The sequence below is a fragment of the Peromyscus californicus genome, unplaced genomic scaffold, assembly GCF_007827085.1.
Source record: "Peromyscus californicus insignis strain IS unplaced genomic scaffold, ASM782708v3 Scaffold_8__1_contigs__length_139910024, whole genome shotgun sequence".
Taxonomy (NCBI): Eukaryota; Metazoa; Chordata; class Mammalia; order Rodentia; family Cricetidae; genus Peromyscus; species Peromyscus californicus.
In genome coordinates, this window is record NW_026294606.1 from 31,920,561 (window position 1) to 31,939,259 (window position 18,699).

The following is an 18,699-nucleotide window of genomic DNA, read 5'->3' on the forward strand; positions in this document are numbered from 1 at the left end:
TCCACTATGGGATGTCTCAGCAAGGTTCTTCTCTGTGCCAGTGAATGAAGATCTTTCCACCCAAAACTCTTGAGAAAGAGATTTATTTGGGAAGGAGGAGTCCAGGAGAGTGGCTGCTGCCTCTATCAGGATGGATAGAACAGCCCACAACTGACTAGGCAGGGTAGTTTATATAGGATCTCTTGGGGGCAGAGTCACCAAGGGACTGGTTAGTTTTTTCCACTCAGGGATTGGTCAGTTTTGTGAGCTAGAGGCAGAGATGGCCCGGATTTCAGAGCCAAACTGTGTTTCTTTCACTGGCCTTTCTTAGCTTTTTTACTCTAATTCTAAGGTCAGGGCACATTTCTTTCACTGGCTCTGATTCTAGGGACCAAGAGTGTTTCTTTGGTACTAGTTTCAGAGTCATGGCATGTTTCCTTGGTTCTGGGTTGGGGATAAAGTGTTCCTTTCTCTGGCTCAGGTCCCAAACCCAGGCTGTGTTTCTTTCCCTGCTTCTGGGCTCAAGGGCCAGGGTGCTACTTTCCTGCTCTGTGATTGGTTGGTTTCACAGGTAAGTTGGCCAGGGGCAGAGATAGCTCTGATATGAGCCAAACTGTGTTTCTTTCCCTGGCTGTAGGTTCTAGGGCCAGAGTGGGTTTCTTTAGCCAGCCCGTTTTCCCTACAAATATGGTTAAACATGTTAAACTGTTTAAGGCTGCACAGCTCAGAAGCATTAATTGGGCATACTGAATGTTACTTAACAAGGAAATCTTTCCCAATTTCCTTTTTATTTGATTGAAACAAAAGTGCTGGCCAGTACTTTGAATGATGGATGTGTAAGTTGGTGTCTATAACGTTGGAAGGTTATTCTTCACTTTCTAAGGTTTTTATCCTACCTGACTTGTTTCATATTTCACTCCTTTCCCACCCCAGCATTCACAATACCACCAGTTCTCAAATCTTCAACAAATAATATCCAGTCTTGGTTTATTTGATCTCAAGTGTTAGTATGCAGTCTCTGAAGTTCCTTTCAGAGAACTGGTGTTATGGAGCCTTAGGTTCCATACTAAGGAATCCAGTTATGAGCCCACAGACTTCTTGCCATTGCACACCACTGAGCTTTACCCATCATGATACTGTTGCAGAATAATATAGTATAGTTAGAAAGTTAACTGTGGTATAGTTAAAGGTCCCCACTCTTGGAATTTTTATAGTTAAGCTTAGCTTTTATTCACTGAGTTACATGAAAATAGTGTAGTTTTCTTTTTTCTGTCTTTTAAGTCAGTTTTCCTTTGCTCTGATTACCATGCTTTTAAATATCCATTGCTGGAGAAGTTGAAACCTTTAAATGGAGGCAAGTTTTTTTTAACAATAAGCTTGTTATTTTCTCAATAATAGTCATGGTGTTTAGCCTTCTGCTAGTCATCTGCATATACTTAGAAATTCTGAGAACGTGAATTCTAAATTCACTTGCTTCAGGACCCAAATAGATTGAATTACATTCAATTTATTATTTTTTTGGTTTTGAGCAGAGACAGAGAGAGAGAGAGAGAGAGAGAGAGAGAGGAGAGAGAGAGAGAGGAGAGAGAGAGAGACAGAGAGAGAGAGAGAGAGAGAGAGAGAGAGAGAGAGAGAGAGCAGAGAGAGAGAGAGAGAGAGAGAGAGGAGAGAGAGAGAGAGAGGAGCAGAGAGAGGAGAGAGAGAGAGAGAGAGGCTGTATTTAGAACTCAGAAATTGAGATGAATATATGTAAACCTTTGCAGTAGGAGTGAGAAATGACATTTTTTAATTAAACAAAAAAATCCAATATAAAGCAATGTCACTGTTAAATATGCACATATATGATGAGAGAAGCTTGTTAGAACCAGGTGGCCTTGTGTCTTTCTCACACTTGAAAGGATCAAGCACCACTTCTAAGAGGTACAGCCAGCTCATCACACAAAGGTCTGTTTGTATTCATATATAAAAATTAAAAACTCATAAACATTTTGGCTTAAATACTTTTAGAAGGTTGTCTAAAATGAAGTCACTGTTATAAGTGCCTGACAAGATGGTGTAATACAATATGCCCCAAAGCCAAAATATGAAAAGATACACCTGAGATTATGGTGATTAGGTCTTTTAATAAAAATGGGAAAGTGTCACATGGCACACAACCCAGTCCACTCATACACAGTAAGGCCTTGTACTCGACAGCTCAGGCTTTTTTTGTTCTACAAGACAAGTGGTTTTATGTATGGAGGATTTTCCCAGAGCTCCAATAGTAACATATGTTGCCGATGTAAGAAACTTTTTTGTAGTTCTCATTTATATGTTCAGAAATAAGTCTAAATTACTTGGGTTCCTGAGAAAAACAATACCATTATTTAAAATTTTGTAGTTTGCTATGTTTTATTTAAAGAAACAGTGTCATTTCTTTTGGTTCTAAGTTTATTAAAATGAGATAACTTTAGAGACTTGCAATTACAATTTTTTTAGCCAAAATTAAAGACAACAGTAATAAAACTATAGAGAAGCATAACTTGTTTAAGAAACATGTGCTTCTTGACAGGTGATCATCCTATTGGCAGGTATAAATCAGACAGGTCATGCTGGTGTCTCACTTACACATATTAATTGCACACATACCTCTCATTTAAACATAAAACTGTTGGTAAATCTAGAGGTTTTACATTTAGGTGCAGAGAACAGTTGCTGTCTTGCTTAAACATGGTAGGCCCCAACAGTGAGGTGAATTGCTGCTCTGCTCACACCAGTTATACCTCAATTTACTCATTTGTGAAAAGGATGTGACAGCTCTAAAAAATGCTAGCTACAATGTTGGGAATATGATACATACTCCCTTTGTCTCATAAAGCATTTTTATATCAATTTATAGTCATTTTCTGTTGCTGGATCTGATTCATTAACATCTACTTACAGTCCTGTTCCTTAATCAAAATTCTTTAGAAATAATTTAAGTGGACAATACACATTTCAACTTGAAGAACAAATGTTAAAACTGCATTAAATTATGATCTATTCAGAATAAACAAGTTGTTACAACTTTTCCAGTGTCTTTTCATAAACTTTTTAAAGTGTGCAGAATGCTGTCACCCTTATTCCATAATTAGCACCAAATACTACAGCATTTTAAAAAAGTATTATTTACTAATTATAATTTACTAATTGCTAATAGCTGGAAGTTTTGAATCTTAATTTATGCAAACATATACGCTATCAATATTTCATATTTCTCATAAAACATAGCTAGATCCCTGAAACTTTCCACATGTTTTTATTTTCTTTACTATTTCTCTGGGCTGGTGTTACCTGCACAGCTTAGGGATTGACCTGACTGAGCTGAGATTAATGAAGAAAGGACAGACACACAGACACATGTACAGAAAAGCTGATTGGGTGGGCTGTGCACTCTGATGGAAAGAAACCAACAGTCCGGAAATTCATCATGTTTGTTTTAAATATCTAAATTGAAGAGGCAGGTTTATGGTATTAATAAGGATGTGGGTTATTACATACAGCTGAATAAGAAGGTGGGTTTAGCTAATCTTGATTGAGAGGTCTCTGTAGGGGAGCAAACCAGTCTGTAAATATCTAGAAAGAAGAAGCTGGGGGAAGTTGCAGTTGGCATTTTCCCAGTTAACATTTTTCGCACACAACTGTCAACATCTCTACAAAGATTGGGGATCGTATTGCCATTCCCATGTGTCTGAAACATTGGAGTACTTAACATGACAGTGTTCCCATCAACAGAACATACTCAGGACTATCTGTTCCCCAAACTGAGCCCTTTGTATGTTTTCATGTTTGTTCTCCTTCATGAACACTTGTAGGAGCTCATAGTGAGTGTGACAGTGTACTGGTCATGGACATTGTATTCAAGCCAACTCCCATTGTCAACACTGTAGCCAAGATCGTGGAATATAGTTAAAGAAGGAGCCATTGAGTTAATTTCCTTCAACATAGACTCAGTTGACAAATACCATGGTCACAATTCTAATTGCCACTAATCACAATTTTCTATGCTTTCTTTAAAGCCACATAAGACTGAAAAGAAAGCTATAATATACAGAGTTAAACTTTTTTTATATTAGAATGACTGCCTCAAATATATGACATCTTACTGTGTTGTATGGCCAGCGTAATTTGAGGTAGGGACCCAAGCTTTCTTTACCTAGTAACCCTTTAAACAAACAAACAAACAAAAAGCAAGTATAGATGCCTAATAATACTCTATAAAGTGGTGCCATGTGCTTACATAAACATTTTGATAACAGTTTGATTAATAAGCTCTGATAGTGGTCTGTGTTGATAAAATTTTCTGGAACATAATTCTAGCCAGAAAATATTGGATACCTCATTGGCAGGAAGTATCCAGAAGTATGCTCTTAGCACAAGGTAGTTCCTTTCCCTTGAGTGGTACTACTTTTCCAGAACCCAACAAAAGACATTTTCAAGTTGTCTTTCTAGAAATGTTTGGTTTGTTAGAAAAAACATAAAAACCATACTATTCTTCTAAATAAAGATATGTTCTTGGGGTATTTTTCAAAGACTGCATTTAATAGCTTCTTGTGTGCAGTTAGAAGGTTTCATTTTCCAATGGAAGGCATATGTGTGTGTGTATACAGAAAATGGTATATGTATGTATGTGTGCATATGCTTATATACATTAATGTATGTATACAGAGTATGGTATATATATAGTGTGTATATATGGTGTGTTTGTGTGTGTATATATGTATATGTAGTATGTATGTGTATATACAGAGTATGCTGTATATAGTGTGTGTGAGTTTGTGTGCGTGTGTATGTATGTGTGTGTGTACAGAGTATAGTGTGTATAGTATGTGTATGTGTTGTGTGTGTATAGAGCATATGGTATATGTGTTTAAATATGTGTGTGTATATATACAGAGTATGATATATGTAGTGTGTGTATATATGTTGTATGTGTGTATCATATATATATATAGTGTGTGTGTATATATGCAGAGTATTGTGTACATAGTATGTGTAAGTTTGTATGCACGTGTATGTATGGTGTATATATAGTATGTATGTATACTATATATATGTATATATGTGGTGTGTGTGCATGTGTGTGTAAAGAGTGTGGTATGTGTATAGTGTATTTGGGTATAGTGTGTTTTTGTGTGTTTATGTGTGTTGCTAGGGGTGGAACTTTGCTCCTGATGGGCTAGTGCTCAATAACTGAGCTACATTCTAGCGTGTGGAAAAAACTTTAAGTTTTCAATGTATTATGTTTTTAGGTTGGGAATAATGGCCTAGGATTAGGTCTGCTCCCAAATCAAAAAGCATAGGCCCCATCTAGTTATAGTCTTGGTGAAAGACACTTGTCCTTCTGTATTTCTTACCTGAATTATTCACCATGTGACTGTGGGGTGAATGTATTTTTATCTGATTTTAAACATATAAAATTAAGCACATGACAATACATTTAAAAACCAGGACTCAGGATAAGTCTCCTTGATAAAGTGCTGCTATGTAAGCCTGAGAACCAGGGTTCAGAACCCCTAGAATCCACATAAAAGCCAGGCAGGATTGGCACCTGCCTATAATCACAACTGTTGAATTCAATACCTGATGTCAACATCTGGCCTTCACACACATCTGTACTCATATACAGATACGTTTGAACATGCTACACACTTACCACAATGCATATTCAAATACAGATGCATTAGAAACTTTAAAAAGCATTTCTTGAAGTATGTGTCTGGGTGTCCATGTATACACATGTGAGTGTAAGGGGATAGAAAAGCACATGGAATGGAGTTGCCAATTCTGTAGGCACAGAGCCTATGGATGTGAGTTAGGAAACTCTAAGTGACATTTATAGTTCTCATGAATAGCATTTAACATTACTTGTTCTCTGCCCTCCAGCCATTCCCATTGATGAGACAAGTTGCCATACCATTACACATGGGCCTGACCTGTTATACTAAAGAGAACTGTGGTTCTGGTCCTCAATATTAATCTCCAGAAAAAGAGTGTTAAAAGTTCTTTTTACACTTAGATGATATAGTTACATTCCCTGTATACAGGAGATTTCTCCACTTCCTCTTCCCAACTTCCACCGGCCTTCATCTCTCTCCTAGGTCCCTATGCCCAGTTTCATTCACCTGATATCTACTTCCTCCCATGAATGAATGAAAGCTCATTAATTTTAATAGAAGGTTATTTGTACAATGTAGATGGAATTTTTAAAAATTTTTTATTCATTTTACTTACCAACCACATTTTTCCTTCTGACCCCTCCTCCTACCCATCCACCCCACACTTCCCTCTAACTCACCCCCATCCTCTCCTCCAAAAGGGTAAAACTTCCTCCCATGGGGAGTCAACAAAGCTTGGTACATTAAGTTGAGGCAGAACTAAGCTCCCCCCCCCCCTCCCCCCCCGCATCAAGGCTGAGCAAGGCATCCAACCACAGGTAATGGACTCAATAAAGCTAGCTCATGCACCAGGGATAGATCCTGATCCCACTGTCAGGGGCTCCTCAAACAGACCAAACTACACAATTCTCTCCCACATGCAGAGGGCCTAGTTCAGTCCCATGCAGGCTCCACAGCTGCCTGTCTAGAGTTTGTGAGTTCCCAAGAACTTAGTTCAGTTGTCTCTGGAGGTTTCATGATCTTGCTCATATAATCCCTCCTCCCTCTCTCTGACTGGACTCTCAGAGCTCGGCCTGGTGCCTGGCTGTGGATCTCTATATCTGCTTCTACATGGAATATCTTCATCACATAGGATAGCACCTAAGTTTGCAGATAGTTTTGCTTATGAAAATAACCAAATATTAGCACTTAGTGCTTAAGTTTTACACTAGTGCATTGTGGAAAGGGGAAAATGTAATTGCAATCAACACTGTCTTTTATATTCATGTACTTGTGTGTGTGTGTGTGTGTGTGTGTGTGTGTGTGTGTGTGTGTGTGTGTGTATGCTATAAATGAGTCTCTCTAAATTACTTTTCTCTCTCCTCTCATTTTCTCTCCCTTTCCCTTTTCTTTCTCTCTATCTTTTATTCTCTCTTCCTTCTCTGCACCCCCCAACAAAAACTAAAAGGCAAAATCCCTGTTTTAAATTCATTGTCAGTCATAGTTTGGCTTTATTCTAATTATGGTCACCTTTATTGCAGGAAATCATTTACCTAAATTACATGGTGTGTCCTCATGGAGCCTGGCAGGGAGGCTTGGGGATCTGCCCTGTTGCTTTCTGGACCACTAGAGTGCCCACGCTGGGCCCAGGATCCTGGGGTTGGCCTCAGGGGACCCTTTAATACAAACAGTTAATTGTGCCCTTTTATCCAAACCCACAAAACCAAAATGTTCTAAGCCGAACATTCCCTTAAGTAAAGAAACATACTTTATTTTTTGCTCCTATTTACTCCACACTAGGAAACGTTTCTTCTGCTTTTTCTTTTCAGTGGGATCATAACAACAACATTGTTACTGGTGGTTGGGGTCTGGGTGAGATTTCTAGGTTCCTGGCCTCTTCTTTAAAGAATTGAAATAAAGGCTAACACAAATTGCAGTAAAGGCTGACACAGATTGCAATGTAACCGTGAGACTTTATTCAGAGCAAAGCTGTAGAATGCATGTCAGGCTATACTGCGAGGTCAGGACCACAACAATGAAGATACTCAAGGACCCTAATTATTTTGGGGGGCATATTGTTTTTTAAAAAGTAGTTGTTACTAAGGACATAATTCAAGTGATTCTCTGTTTGGACTGACAGGTGGAGATCATGTAAACCTTTGCTTATTTGCACATTCTTTCTTCATATTGAATCTTGTTTTGACCATATACATGCCCAATTATGCATAAGCATAAGATGTTCAATAATAGATTATCCTTAAAGGTTTGCTTGAGGTCACAATGGTCTTCCATAGGCCTAGGACTATGTATTGTTTCTCAGGGAACACTTAAGGTAGGGCCTCAATCTTTCTTATCTTTATTTTGAATCCCCACTTCATTTGCAACCCAACTTGCCTAGTATAGAACATTCCAGTAAATATGTGATTATTTCCTTCTAAATTGACACGCCTTTTAAATTTTATAAAAATGAGATATACATATGAGATGTGTGTTATTGTAGGTATTTTTTTATCCTAAGGTATTTCCCACTCACTGAACATGATTTGAACACGTTTTTGTTGATGAGTATGATGGATTTTCAAGATTCCAGCAAAATGAGTTCAAGGACCTTCTGTTAAAAAAAAAAAATGCCGTTTTAACTATATGCTCTTATGCTGTGCCAGCTTGTTCTAACAGTAAAAAATTAGAATTTAGATTCAACTATTATGACTATATTCCTATTTTTAATGTTATCTGAGTAGACAAAAAATATAAAAATGAAAGTTCTACTGGCCCTGATTTACAAAAGTAAAATAAATTAAAAAAATAGCACTTACTTATGAAACCAGCATCTCCTGTATCTGATAGGCATGAGGCACTTCAGAACCCTCCTCACTGATGGGCTAGCCCAGCTCCTCAGGGTCTCATTTCCTGGAGAGTCCCTCTAGGTAGACACAGATTTTTGTTGCAGGTTACTGAAAATCTTTAGAGTTTTGTGTTTCTTCCCTTCTCATCTTTTATTAACTCCCACACACAAGATTTGAGAGCAGGCCACCTTCCAGTAAGGGGCTTTGTTTTTAAACAAACATAACTTTGTACTTACAGATCCTTGTGTGTGAGGTGCTTGGGATGGACTCCAGGGCCTTGCTGTGCTTGATTATGCACTGGAACTTAGAGCTACTTCCTTGGAACCCTAGAGATTTCTTTTTCAGACTTACTTCACAGGAGGGGTCAAAAAGAAAGCAGGCTGTACAGGAAGAAGAAAGGAGAGCACTCCGCAGTATTGGATGAGGTTTTGGGTGGGTGTGACCTCATTTCCTGCTGGTTGCTTGACTCCTACACATTGAGAAGACCAGTCTCACGTCCTCTGTGAGCCTCTGACTCACAGAACATAATGATGGTGGCTGGGCACCTGTGTTGGAGGAGACAGGGGGCATTCCAGGCAGATGACTGTGGCCTCCTACCTCTAGCCACCAAGCTGATGGCACTATAATACCTACCTCCTATTCACCAGGAAAAGACAAACATTAGGATCCCAGTAGTTTCAGGGTGTTTTTTTTTTCCTTCATACAATGTCTCCTTTATCTCAGTAATGAGTTGCTGATTGTAACTCTATCTTATATTTCAAGTTTAAACATAAATCCAGGACATTCTCTTCAGATCTTTTCTTAAACCCAGAAAGAATATTGTACTCCTGGCTTTTGATATTCTATGATTTACATTTTTGCATTTGCTTTCTCCCAAGAAACCTTTGACTCTGCCTAGGACAGGCCCGCCCGCGAAAAGGCTGGTGCTTTGCAAAGTTCCTTCACTCAAGTCCTTACTTGGTGCCTGTGCTGGCATTCATTCCTGTCTCCTGACTCTTAGTTCTTGGTTTCCAGGTCCAGTTTGGGTATCTGGGCTATCTTTGTAAGATTTCAAAGCTTCTTTTCACCGACTTTAAATATTTATTTATTTGTTTGAGTGTTTGCCTGCATGGATATGTGCATCACGTGTGTGTCTAGTGCCTGCAATGACTAGAAGAAGGGGTCACTCCCCTAGACCTCAAGTTATAGATGGTTGTGAGCTGCCATTTGGTTTCTGCAAGCTAAACCTAAGTCCTCTGCAAGAGCAGCAACTGCTCTTAACCATTTAACCATGTCTCCAGCATACTTCACTGACTTTAAATGGAGGCCATTGCACAATTGTATACACTTTATTAGGTGTACAAATAATTATAGTAATTTTTAAAATTACCTGTTTTGTCTGAACTTCTAAGTTCTCCCCTTATTCAATTCCAACATGAGAAGTGGAATGAGAACCACTGAAATATTTAAAGAGACAGAAGTTGCAAGGCAAAGTCCTACATTCTAAACAGGAGATTTCCTCTTCAGTATTAGCTTAATAGTTGTACAATCATATAATTTGAGGAAGATATCACCTCTGTACAGGAAATACAAGTTTTACAGAACTCATTTTATTTGATCGTTATCTTTAAAAAGCAAAACAAAACAAAACCACTGAAGAAGGTTCAAGAAGTGCCAGGGTGGTTTAAATTCCATTGCCTTTTGTCAGTGGAGCTGAAAGTTAGACTGAGGTTAACTGTCTGTCAGGGCCTTTGGGAAACAGCATCCTTGACTGGCTTAGGCTGGTGAGTCATCTATTAAAATTATCCCTGATGAATTACAGGATTTCTGGCTTTAGTATGTATGGCATAGCACAGGACCCTAGGATCATAGAAGTCTAATGAGGCTCAAAGAAAGCAGAGTGGCTTAGACATTATAGTGGGATCTCTCCTAACTCCTTAGACCCTGACTTTTCTCTGTCCTTAGTTGTTCTTTCCTTCCCGTGTCTAAATCATTTTCTCTCTCTGTCTCCCTTCATTCCTTTCTTTCCTTGCTTTTCCCTCCCTCCCTGTCTCTTGAGTGTTAGGCCCTGCTCTCCTAGCAGGATATCTATGACAAGATAGACAGTGATTTGTATGTAAGCCTCTTTACCCCATACCTTGGTGATTCAGCAGACCATAAGCAGCATGCAAAGCATTGTATTATATACAGGTACTCACTTATTTCTTTCTCCTGAAGCTGTGCTTTCCAAGTAGAATGAAATTAAAGTACCCACGAGAATAAAAGGCTAGACTACAAAGTCAGAGTTGAATAGATAAGTCTACTCAAGTCTTTTCTGACAGTTTTCATACCTGCAGGAACCTGGGGTTTTCAGCACAGCTCTTGAACTTTTCAGAGGTTGTTAGGCAGCCAATTTTGAGCAGCAGAGAATTGCTTCCCACTCCTGCATTTGCGAACAACTCTAGTTCTTACTGTCTTTGCTTTCCAGAAAACACCTTTTGGTGTTGGGGATTTAGCTCAGTGGTAGAAAGATTGCCTAACAAGCTCAGTGTCCTTGGTTTGCTCTTCAGGTCCAGGGTGTGTATGTTGGGAAGGACAGGGGGAGCACCTTGCCCAGATATGAGCTACCGTTAAGTTAAAATATTCACTCAGCTTGTCATGACCATAAAAATGTTACTGGTTACTGTTCACTATGTAAATTACTAAAGTACTTTACCAGTTTAATTTTGTTTTCACAGAAGTCTTGTAAGATACTGTCCTTCTTTCCCACTCAAGCCCAGAGCTAAGACACAGAACAGAAGTCACTAGGTAGCCCCTTTCTGTGCGTCATACAGTAGACCTTACTGAACTCTGTCTGCCCTTTTCCTGGATATGTTCTCACACCTGCTGCCATGTCATCTTTCCAAGATGCACAGGCATCTTGGCGTTCTGGGTCCTGGACCAGGACTTCCATGCTTCTTTGGAGTTCTGTTCCAGCTACCCCAGCCTTTCTGCTTCCTTGAATGGGGCTGTGCACATGGGCTCTGTGGACTCCTTGGACTGTCACTGTGCCCTACTATTAGTGTTTTCTTAAGGTTCTGGCATATCTCAGAGTCAGCCCTGAGCTGCATCTTGATCTTTCTTAGAAATAGACCTCTTTTCATCCTGCTCCCCTAATTTAGCCAAGCAACTCACTGTTTCCTCATTGGTCTTCTGGCTAATCCTCATTTTCATTTACCCAGTGCCCTCATAGTACCCTGGTATTCTGCTCATTTATTAATGACTGCCCAGTTAAGTCAACAGCTCCCTACCAGATCAGCCTGGGTTTGTTTTAATTCAGACACCAAAGAAGACTTGTATATTGTCTCCCAGCCTCCTCTGCTAACAGTATAGGTTTTCATTATTCAGAGCTACTATTGGTTTACAATAAAACAGAGTTTCACAATCTGATGTTTCCAATGGCCATTCAGACTGATTGTCACGATTGCCTCATGTTAGTAGATGCATGCATGATCTCCAAGGGTTGGCAGTTAGTGGCCAGCACATGTCTCAGAGATGCCAGAGCAGAGTGTTTGGAATCATTCCAAGCCTTCTGTGAGCCCAGGCAGACAGTAACTCTTGTTGTCCTATGCACTTTCCACCTGGGCCCGGTAGTCAGATGTGGCCAGGGTCAGGGCAACAAAGGACACAGAGCTCTAACTGCCTGTTCAAAGACTTCATTAGCCACATGGATGTATTATGTCAGTCTGCTGGAGGGGCATCTAGGCAGCCAGGTGTTATGCTCCTAATTGAAGTGATGGGATGAGTGCTTTCCAAGAGATACAGGGAGTTTGTACACACAAAACCAAGTGCCCAAGAAGATACTTGCCCAAGTTCAAGTACCTTGTATGGCACAGGTATAGACTAGGGGAGCCTTGTGCATATGCTTTTCTTCCCAAGAAACCAGCTTAGATTTCTGTTTCGGGTGTGGTCTTGACTGTAGACTTTATATAGTGGAAAATAATCACATTTTACACAGTGTGAAAGAAGTCAGAGTATACACTATATTTACCGCAGACTATATTTAAAGGTTCACCTTGCAGAAACTCAAGTGTTCTATTCCTACCATTCATGTCCAACAGCCTCATTTTTAACTCCAGCTTCAGGAAATCCAGTGCCTCTGACCTGTGGAGACACCAGCACACATGTGCACACACACACACACAGTATTATCACACACTAGCACAGAATTTCTAAAAATTAAAAAAGAAAAGATTATTTAATTATTGATTTATGTTTAGGAGTGGGGCTGAAGAGTTGGCTCAGTGGTTAAGATGCCTACTGCCTTTGAAGAGGACTCTAGTTCAGTTCTCAGCACTCATGTTAGGTAGCTTACAGCCACCTCTAACTCCGGCTTCTGGAGATTTGAGAGTCTTCTAGACCTAGAGGGCACCTGCAGCCATGGGCATATACCCACAGACAGACACATGTACTTAATCTAAAATAATAAAAATAAGTCTTTAAAGACTCACCTAAAAAATGTTTTCAGGACATTTGCGGGTGTCCAGTCACATAAGCTTTAATTCATTGCAGCAATACCCACATAGCATCATCAGTAGCCTTTTTCTGTCAACAGAACCACAGCCCTATTTATGAGATTAATCTACTGTATAACTTCTTCTCTTAACATGTATTTATCAATGTAGATTGTAACATAATGCAAAACCAACTGCACTTCATTTATATACATCTCCTTCTAGATTTCTGTTTTACTCTCTTTGCATTTTTGTATTTGACCTATTAGTACTTTTTTGGATTTATACAGGGGAAAAATGCTCTCTCAGCAGAACCATCTGGCTTGTTTCCTGTTCCTGTGCTGCTTTGTGTACTTTTGCAAGGCCACCCTGCGGCTTTCTGAGAGCTGGTGTTACACTGGTGGTCTTGCAGCTCAACTGTAGTGATGGGAATTTAAACTACAGGTTCCTTTAAAGTCTGATATTTCCAAGGTGGAAATTGTCATTCTTTACATAGTATTCTGTTTTTCCCCTGTAGCTAAAATATTGTCTTTTCAAAAAGAATTACACTGTTTGGTCTGTTCTTTAAGGGAGAAGATTTCTGCTAGAATATATATTATCTTTTTAATATTTATCCTAAGTATACATATGTGTGTATGTTGTGTCTGTCTATCTGTGAGTATGTGCACACATGTGCAGGTGTCCAGAGACCAGAGGTATGGGATCCCCCAGGAACTGGAGTTATAGACTGTTGTAAGCTACCCAGTGTGCATACTGGGAACAGAACTAGGGCCCGTTAACAACAAAGGCTGGAATTAAAAATGAATAATAAAAAATATGCAAATTATATAATGAAAGGATTCTACAGAGTCTACATTTTATACGACAAGTAAGATAAACCTAATTTTCAAATACAGTGTGTGTGCCTGCAGAGATGGCATGGCTGTTAAGAGTGCTGGCTGCTGTTCTAGAAGACAGGAGTTTGATTCTCAAAACCATGTTGGGCAATCACAACTGTCTAATTGCAGTTCTAAAGAATCTGATGCCCTTTTCTGGCTTCTGCAGGTACCCACACATATGCGTATACTCACATGAAGACACACATACATATAAATCCTTTTAAAAAGCAGTTTGTAATGTTGCTTTGGCCCTTCATTTCTCACAGAAAAGATAAACGGATCATTTGACTTATTTCCAAAAAAGTGTAACCACAGATTACAAGTCTATAATTTTATGTTGTGATGTTCCACAGATACTGAATTTTTCTGACCCTTGTTTTCCATTTTATGAAATGCTGTATTTTAATATAGCATCTTTGTTTTACAAACAAACACAATTTTTTTTCTCCCTTCTGCCCTCCCCTCCCTGATTCATAACAAACACACTCTAGAGTTCACATTTAGATCAGTATTGGGTAGGGAGGTTTTGGGGGGTTTTGTTGTTGTTGTTGTTTTTCTTTTTTTTTCTAATTTAACTTTTTATTTAGTCTTTGTGAATTTCACATTATGAATCTTGATCCACTCATCTCCCTATCCCTTCGCATCCACCCTCTGCCCTTGCAAACTCTCCCACCTCACAATAAAAAAATAAAATAAAATTTAAAAGAAAAGAAAAAAGGAAAAAAAGAAAATGGAAGCTGGTAGTGTAACACAGTGAGGCACACAATATACCCTTTAGTCCATAAATCTTACTTTCAAGTGTTCATTGCAATGAGTCATTGGTCTGGTTCAAGGCTTCTGGTTTCTGCCACATCATCGATACTGGGACCTCACTGGGACTCTTCTTGGATATCCTCTTACTGTCCTGTGTTGTAGAGGTCCTGCAGCTTTGGATCTGCAGGACCAGCCCCTTCATGTGCTTCAGCATATCTTAGAAGGGGTAAATGTTGGGGTGGCCAACTTATAGCCCTGGTTCTGTGCCTGAGTGGTTGCTGGGTTGGTTAGCCCACCAGCTCTCTCATCCTCACCACCAGGGTGAGCTCCCCAGCACCACTCTGGCTAGCTCACCCTATTCAGTAAGCAGCAAGAGTCAGGGCCAGTTCTGCTCTCACACCCTTGGGCTGGCTCACTAACACCAAACCACCAAAGCCAGGTCTATTGTGTGGCCCAGGTAAGGTGCAGGGACCACTCTTCTGAGTGTTGCAGGTAGTGAGAGACAGGGCCAGCTTTCTTGTTTGCTTGACCTCAGGGCCATCTCTCCTAACTGCCACAGGCTGTGTAGGAAGGAAGGTCTCGCCCATATCACTGAGTCACCATCAACAGAGTCAACTCTACTGTGCTGCCTACTTGAAATGCAGGACCCGCTTTTCCGAGTGCCACAGCTGGTGAGAGGCAGGGTCAACTCTCTAGCCTGCACAGGTGGTGAGGGGCAAGAGTGGGGAGGGCATCTTGCCCTCATCCTTGCTACCACATGGCAGATGAGGGGTTCTGGGCCAGCTCTCCCACTCTCAAAACCTCAGGCAGATTCACCCCCCTACCCCTGCCAATCAGGTCAGCTCTACTGTGCTGTCCATGAAAGGTACAGGGCCTGCTTGTACTTTCCAGAATGCTGCAGCAGGTGAGGTGCCAGGCCAGCTCTCCCATTCTCATGACCTCAGGCCTAGCTCTCCCATATGCCACAGGTTGTGGTGGGAGATCTCTCCCTTGCTCATGAGGGATTATTTTTGTTGTTGTTCTTGCTGGGAATGGAACCTAGGATGCTGGGCACACTAGACCAAGTGTTCTACCTCCAAGCTAAATCCCCAGTGAAGAGTGTGTTTTACAGCTTTTGTACTTAAAGTTGGGCAAGATAATGAATGGATAGTGTTTGCCCCAGTGCCTGTCATATAGGAAGATCTATAAAATGGAGGCCTTCCACAGCCTGTAAGTAGATCTTTGCTTTTAACAATAGGAATGATAAGTGCCAAAGTGATAGGCTTTTTTTAAATTATTTTATTTTATAATTAATTAAATTTTACATATCAGCCATGGATTCCCCTGTCCTCCCTCCTCCCACCCCCCTCAGACTTCCCCCCCCAGCCCACTCCCCATTCCCACCTCCTCCAAGGCAAGGTCTCCTCCCCTGGAGATTCAGCTCAACCTGGTAGATTCAGTTGAGGCAGGTCCAGTTCCCCTCCTCCCTACACCAAGACTGAGCAAAATGTCTCAGCATAGGCCCTAGGTTTCAAAAAGCCAGCTCATAAACTAAGGACAGGTCCCGGTCCCACTGCCAGGGGGCCTCCTAAACAGTTCAAACTCATCAACTGTCTCACTTATCCAGAGGGCCTGCTCCAGTTCCATGGGGGCTCCTCAGCTATTGGTTCACAGTTCATGTGTTTCCACTAGTTTGGCTAGTTGTCCCTGTGCTTTTTCCAATCATGGTCTCAATATCTCTTGCTCATATAATCCCTCCTCTCTCTCTCTCGCTGATTGGACTCCTTTGAAAGCTCTTATTCTACTCAGAATGGTGCTTAAAACTGTTTAAATATAACCTTACACTTGTACATTTTTAGAGAAAGTTTTAGGGGGTATAAGCTTTGAAATAAATTTGGTATCAAAGGATTCAGTTATTTGGGGTGTTGTTTCTCCTGTAGCCTAATTAATCTGTGATGCTGTCAAGACTCTACTTAATCCTAGTGCTGCTTGGAGGTGGACAGGGTTGGAGAGGACGCTCAGATTTAATTTTAAGAGGGAAGAAGAAAATTAAAAATCAAAGCTTATAAAAGTTAATGGGGAACATTCAAATGCTTTAATGGTTCAGTTCATGTTGCAAGTCAGAATAGTACATGCCATTATTATATGCACGTGGCAACATCCTCTTTGGCTATAATGTTTTCCCCTTGAACATAAGCCAGTGTGGTATAGAAAGCATATCATGTGCTATGGTTTCTGTTCATACTTTTAACAAATTTCATATATTTTAAAGAGGAGAAAAGAACTAGCAAAAGGGAGTTAAAGTAGAAAGGTATGTTTACTCTCCTATTTCCCAGATATAACACAAACCAGGATATAAAACATAGTTATCAGCTAAGTGACCACTTCTGTCTCTTTGTGCTTAAATTTTTACTTTGGGATAGGAAACATTCTTCAAACCCAGAGGGTATACCTAATATGCTAGGTTTTTGTTTGTTTGATTGTTTTTGTTGTTGTTGTTTTATTTGTTTGTTTTGAGAATTCCTTTTTAGTTGTAGGTATTAGGAGAAGTGGCCTGACTCAGCATCTTGTATTAATGGTCCAAAGAAAAAACAACTCATGTTTTTCCTGCTGTTCTCTGTGAGATGTTAACATGCTTGCAGAGATGATTCCTTTTAGAGATGCTATCCTCTCATAGTCTACTCTCCTATGGTTGACATCAAGTGTAGGTGTACAATTCTTGCTAATTTCTTTGCTTAAAAACTGCCCCATACCACATTTGCCTCTGACTGTCCAGGCTATGGGAGAATATCTCATATCAGATCCCTTTAGAGAGGAGTTTCAGTGACTAAGATATAGAAGTAAGTCAAATCAGCTATGTACAACATAGAAGGGTTGTAAACCATTTCCAGGGAATAGAGCAGAGAAAGTGCCTTTTGTCATTCAATTGATGAGTTGATTTCCAAATATAGATTTTTGTTTTTGTTTTTGCTTTTTCTTTTTTCTTTTCTTTTGGGATGGATGCTGGAGAAGAAACCCAGGGCCTCCCATGTGGGAAGCAAATGCTATACCATTAAATTACATCCCTAGTTGTCTGTTTTTCTTGAAAGCATCAAGCCATCTTTAAGAGGTCACATACAATGGCAAAAAGCACCACCTCCTTCTGTTCCTATAGCACAAGGTCATGGGTGGAGCAAATACCACTACATTTCCCCTTTTTGTCTAAATAAGAAGGTTCTAAACTTAATGCAAACTGTATACAATAAGAATAATTATCTAGTGTTGTCCAGGAAAAACAAAAAGTAATAACATAAACAAAAATGAAACTACAACCAATAAGAACATCATCAAACAAGAAAAACATACTAAATGTCCAGATCATAGGTAAATGGCAAATTACCGAGATTACTTCAATAGCTGTACTATCCTGAAGATTCTAACTCTAGTACTTAATGTGTTCTAACTAAGATATAAGAAGATTGTAACTGTAACTATCTAGTCTTCAACTCCATTGAAGACCTGAGAAGGAACATAGTAATACCTGAGAAAATGGAAAATGCAAACAAGCCATTTCTGAAATTCTTGCAAGAATAGACAGAGACAGCTGGCAGCCTGGACAGTCACATAAAGTTTTTCAGCATCATTGAGACATCCAATTTGGCTACAGGCCTAGAATATCTGACAGGTCATTTTCAGAAGCAGGAATTTTAAAAGAACATCTTACCCTCTCTTGGCAAGGTTCAGTAGTTGCTTTTCCTTGTGTCCTGCTCATCCAGAAAGGACAGCATTCATATTGTCCAGTAGTCTAGGCAAGGGCAGTTCTTTGCCCAGTAGGCCATTTTGTGCCAAGAAGAGGACAAACTTTCAAATGGAAATGTCTTAAAAGCCCAACATTCTCTCGAGATCAGATCGGCGCTGCCAGGAGCAATCACGTCTCAGGTCAACAGAATTCTAAGTTTATCAAAACATTTAAATGTCATATTCTCTAGGTCGATGAAGGATTTGAAGATTACCGATCTATCTGACATATGTTTCTGTAAATCCGGAAAACCTAACTAATAGAACTATAGAAATGACAAGCATGGTGACTATTGATCTGTAAGTCTTCTCTACCTAAATAACCTAAGGACTAAGGTTTCACATTAACAAAGTAAACAGTCTGTAAACAGATGTACTGTATAAGGACAATGACCTCAAAATTGTGACAATATACAAAATA

General features: G+C 39.8%; 1 protein-coding gene across 1 annotated transcript in view; it reads left to right on the forward strand.

Moving 5' to 3' along the window:
* The window catches only part of Gmds (GDP-mannose 4,6-dehydratase), a 580,335-nt gene that overhangs the window by 278,298 nt on the left and 283,338 nt on the right, over positions 1-18,699 (forward strand). The gene's annotated exons all lie outside the window — the stretch shown is intronic.